The sequence below is a fragment of the Argiope bruennichi genome, chromosome X2 (genome assembly GCF_947563725.1).
Source record: "Argiope bruennichi chromosome X2, qqArgBrue1.1, whole genome shotgun sequence".
NCBI lineage: Eukaryota > Metazoa > Arthropoda > Arachnida > Araneae > Araneidae > Argiope > Argiope bruennichi.
In genome coordinates, this window is record NC_079163.1 from 70,160,882 (window position 1) to 70,166,881 (window position 6,000).

The window sequence follows — 6,000 nt, forward strand, 5'->3', positions numbered from 1 at the left end:
AGAAAATATTTTTGAATTTTTAACTTCGATTTTCCGGCAGGCATAAATTATGTACATGAAAGATATGACGAGATACATCAATGTACATCGCGACACAAGAGTACAGCAGAAGAGACCGACATTTTTTTTCTCGATTATTTTATACTATAAGATTCTGATACGGATTTCTTTCATACGTGTCTATTTAGGAAAGGGAATTTAGGTATCTTTAAAAAAATTTGGTAAACATTAAAGATTTTTATCCCTTCACTCGGAGCGTGATTACTTGTAGAAGTAAGCATTTTTGCAGAGCATATGTAGCATTAATTAAATAAAAAAAGTGGAATTGGATCAGGAAACAAGAAAACATTTTAACATGAAGTTAATATAGGCGAAATTGAGATAAAAATTTGGAAATGAATTAATATTTAAATTAGATTTTAAAATATCATTACAATCCTCCCCCTACCTCAAGACGTGGAGGTGCGCCAAGGTCCTTTGACACACAATTCTACGTTACAGTGGTGTCTAAGTGAGAAATTTAAATTTAAATGCATACTGAAAGTGATACTCAAGTTTTCTTTGCCTTTACATTAATATAAAAATCATTATCAACCAGGATATTAGAAATATAAGAAGTTAAAAAGGTATATTTGCAAAGAAAGTATGTAGACCTAAATAATCAACAATAACAACAAAATATTAATGAATTAAAAGATATAGTGCACAATTATTTTGACCATTTTACGGTAGAAACTCAGTTGATGAACTTAATTTGGGTAAGATAATCTATAGACTTGATTATATTACTCTTAAATTTTGGAAATTTTCACTCAACAAACTTATTAAATAAAATATCAATATTATTATGATTCCACCCAAATGAAATATTTAGAAATGATAATGATAAACACAAGATATAAAAATTTCATAAAAAGCACTTGGAAATAATAAATGTAAGATTCAAAGATTTCATACAAAACACTTGTAAATTAATGTAATAAACACAAGCTTCAAAAATACTCTTATAATAAATATTTGGGAAATAAATAAAATAAAAAAATATTTGGGTATTTGAAAACAAAACATTTGTATTTGGAAACTTGGAAGTATTCTGACACAAGAGATAACAGAGGATAGCTTAACTGCAATCGGAGGTGTAAAAAATTTCCCCTGAGTTATTTACTACCTTAATCTGATTATCAAGGTATTTACTACCTTAATCATTAGGAAGTATTAGAATCTTGGATTATTATCTTTTCTTCATTTGCAAGGTTTGCATGCACACTAAAATATAAAGTATTCTGGCATAATAGATAACATAGTTTAATTACAATCAGAGGTGTAGAAAAAATTTCTCTGAGGTTTTAACTAATTTTCTCTGATTATCATGTGCCATTACTGTGATTTTTTTTATTTATACTTAATTTAAAACCTTGGGGTTAGATAAATTTAATTTCGATGGGTAAATCATTTTTCTTGATTTTAATAGCATTAAGGTAAATCTCAAGTGCAACACATTTTAATATCATGTATAAATAATAGATTTGATAAAAAATTTAAAAAAATTCACAATATTTTAAATATACTTTAAAAAGCTTATTTGCAATTGTATTATAATTTAAATAAACAATACAAAATAAAGTGAAGAATACACATATAAATCTTAAATTTCTGTAAGGAATAATAACATTGATGAATTCACTTAAAATCTTTCATTTGTTGAGTCAGGAACTTATGCTAGAGATTATTTAACACTTTAATAACTTCTTGATGAATTGCACCAAGACAAAATTTTGAGCACTGGAATGTAGAGCAACACATTTAAACTTTAGCAGAGCGAGGAAGGTGATTATTAAGATGAGAATGGAGCACATAATTGGCATCGATATCTGTCATTTGGTACAGGCAAGGAGCTTAAACATTTTAAAGAAAAGGTGATAAGGAAAACACATAAGGGTGAATGTTGTGAAAGATTTGTAAAAATTGCAGGGCTGAACAGGAACTTCAGTTACGGACGGCAGAGGGTACTCCACTGGCGAAGTGGTTCGGGAATTATGCTGAGAGGTAGCGCAGAACTAGCACTAGTCCGCCGAAACGGGAAACGGGATTAAAACTTTACTTTATTCCATCCGGAAGGCGTATTATGTACAAGGAGCGATGACGAAACAGACGTCCTTTCACATCGGGATACAAGGGCAAGAGAGGGAGAAATTTTTTCCTCAGTGGTTTTATATTGTGAGATTCTGATAGGGATTTCTTTGACACGCGTCTATTTAGGTATGGGAATTTAAGTAAAGAATTTGCTAAGCATTGAGGATTTTTATCTCTCCATTACGAGAACTTGCAGAAGTAAGCATTTTTATAGAGCGCGTGTAGCATTAATTAAATATAAAAGGTGGAATTGGATCAGGAAATAAGAGAACATTTTAGCATGAAGTTAATGTGGACTAAATTAAGATAAAAATTTGGAAATGAATTAATATTTAAATTATATATATATATATATATATATATATATATATATATATATATAATGATATTTTAATTCATTTCCAAGATTTTATCTTAATTTAGCCCATAGTAACTTCATTCTAAAAATATCCTCTTATTTCGTGATCCAATTCCACTTTCGGTTTAATTAATTCCTTTGTAAAAATAATGCGCCATCAGTACGACGTATCAAATGAAAGTGATCCCATCGGTGCCCTTGAAAAGGTGTCAAAGATCACCACGCGTATTGAATTGGCGCGTGGCCGGAAATACAATCTTATATAAGACTAGTTTGTTTCGCCCTCTCCCTTCTTTCTTACTTCTGCTTTTGTGCCGAGCTGCGTCTGCTTGTAAATAAATTGCTTTCCCGAGATGGATATTAAAGAGAATTAAAAATACAACTCTTGTCTATGTTTTCAAACCTGCTTTCTGCGGTAAACAAAATAATGTTACATGTTATTTAGATAGGATAATTTCCTGTGAAAATTTTTTAAAAGAATTAAATTTTCAGCATTAGAGGCAATTTGATGTTACGTTACGGCTGCTTGATTTGCCGTTAATCTGAAGATGGTTCCGTGCTGGCTCGTCCGCTTGCTTGCCGGCCCTCGCCGGGTTACCTTCCGTGGCATAGCGTCTTCAAATCCGACCACGTCGCTGAAATTCTACTTCTGCTTTTGTTTCCGCATCATCGCTACTCTTGCCGTAACCTATGATCTCGTCCGACTTTCCAGCTCTCCGACTTGTTTGTGCTCTATTTCCTCTTGTGTTTATGCTCCTTAATTTCAAAAAGTTCCAACTCGTAATGTGCCACGATTCATCCAAAAGTTATGCGTTTATGCTCCTTAATTTCAAGAAGTTCCAACCTGTCCCATGATTCATCAAAAAGTTATTAGTGTTACAAAAAAAAAAAAAAAAAGCCTCCTTCAATTGACTTAACGGATGAAATTCAAAATTTATATTCTGTACTTTTGATTTGATGTTAAATTGCATTTTTCTATTATAATATAATTACCAAATAATCTTTTTATATTATTATTCAAAATATCATGAGTTTTAATTTAAAATATTGAGTTTTTAATTTTTTTTTCAAATTTATTATTTAAAAATTATGCATACAAACCTTGTGAACGAAAAAAATAACATACTAAGATTCTTATATACTTAATAATTAACGGCACATCATAATTAGACTAAGGTAGTAAATACCTCAAGGGAAATTATTACACCCCTGACAGTTATTAATCTGCCCTCTATTATCACTGTGTCCAAATACTTGTTTTTACAAAATACAAATGTTTTTTTTTCTTCAATTACTCAACTATTTCTTATATTACATATCCCCCCCCCCAATATTATAAGAATATTTTGAGTCTTGAGTTTGTTGCATTCATTCACAAGTGTTTTGTTTGAAATCTTTGAATTTTGCATATTTTACTTTTGGTTCCAAGTTTTTCTTTTGATATTTTTGAATTTTACAATTATTATTATCATTTCCAAATGAGTTATTTGAAATACATGAATCTTGCATTTATTCACATTTTAAAAGTTTTATATGAAACCATTCAATTTTACAAGTATTATTTTGATTTCCAAGATTCTCATTAGATATTTTTGAATCTTATATTTATGGTTTCAGTTCCAAGTGTTTAATATGAAATATTTCAATTTTGCAAGTATTATTTTCATATCCAAGTTTTTTTATCTGAAGTTTTGAATCTTGTTTTTATTTACGGCTAAAATGCTGAACTTAAAATCATAACTATACTGATATTTCATTTGGGTGAAATTATAGCAATATTGATATTATATTTCATAATTTAATACTTTATTTCTAATTTAATAATCTTGTTGAGTCAGACTTCTTAGTATTTAAGAATAATATAGGCAAAAATACCATGGACTGTTTTCATTCATATATATATATATATATATATATATATTGGAAATTAATACTATTGTTTCTTAAAACAGTGTATAAAACTAATCTGTTATTCGAAATGGCAAAGTCAATGGGATACTGAGAAGGAAAATAACCTTCATAATATGAAACTTACTTGCAACCATGGCCATCTCAAACAAACAGAAAAGCGGATACACTACTTCTTAGAGTACAAGTGGGTTATATTCATCGCTATCTGCTATTCGTAGAACAGGCACCAATATGCTCTTAGTACATTTTCATTACGTCAGTTCACCAAGGTTTGCCTGAATGTTCGAATTTTAATTTGCAACGTTTGCATTTTCAAAAATAAATAAATAAATAAATAAAAAAAAAATTCTGTTATTTTTTTTTAATTGGCAAAACTCGACGCATTTTCAACTTTTCACTTTTTTTAAAAATCATTTGCTTTTTATTGGCATATTTAAGCATTGCTAATTTTAACTACATTTTCATTGAATTTTTATATATTTAAAATTTAGTTTTATTTAGGACAAATTTGAATTAGTTTGCCCCAACATGATCAAATTTATGGCCTTTGTGTCATAAAAATCCAAATAATTTTATTTTAAATTCATTTCCTTTTTCAATATGAATGATAATTAAATGTTGAGAACATTTTAAGCCTGCCAAAAGTATATAATGGAAGATATTATGATAAACATTTTACATACCTTAATTATATACTATAATACATATTATAAATGTTTATTATTTGCCATTTGAAATATCTATAATTTTTAGCACTTATTTTTAAAGGTTATTTCCTATTTTCTGTTATTGCATTTCTGTCAATGAAAGTATCAAATCAATTAGTTTAATTAATATGTAGTATTTTTTGCATTTTATCGACCCGGAATATTGACTTTCCTGGCTTTTAAATTCACCTTTTTATTTGTTAAGACTGAAAATATGAATTCAGTTGATTATAAATTATAGAACATGCAAATTTAAAAGTGTATAAGTACAGTGAGTGTTATAGAGAACAATGGTTACAGTACGCAACTGTGAAACTAAAGATCTGAGAAACGTGTCTATTTTAAGGCATTCTAGAGAAAAGACGGGCAATACTTTCCTGCTTTTTATAGTATTATTTTCTAACGTCTATTTACTTTAGTTGTAACTGTCCTCAAATAAATAAATAAAATAAAATAAAAGCCTTTCCTAAGTGCCATTATTCAATCCCTATATCGTCATAAATTGGGTCTGTATGATAAAACAGCTCTGACTAAAATTCAGTTTTATTTACTCCTGAGAAACAGAATAATGTTATCCATGGAGACTGTAATCGTGGAATCGTAATTAGGAAAACTCATTATGTGTCTCCCTTGCATTTGGAAAAATTTATTATATGATAGGAAGTGTTATAGAAATACGATAATGTCTTACCCTGCTTATAATAGTTTCTTATTTTATGTCAAATTGACTACTGTTATTTTTAAAGATTCTGCGCAGTGGTCAACATACATAATACTTTTCACGTGGGAAATCTGTTTATTAATAAAGATTTGAAACTGATTAATGTCGAGTATAGAAGAAAACCACAAGGAAGGGGGGAAAAAATGTGATGATGAAAGAGGAATTTGGAG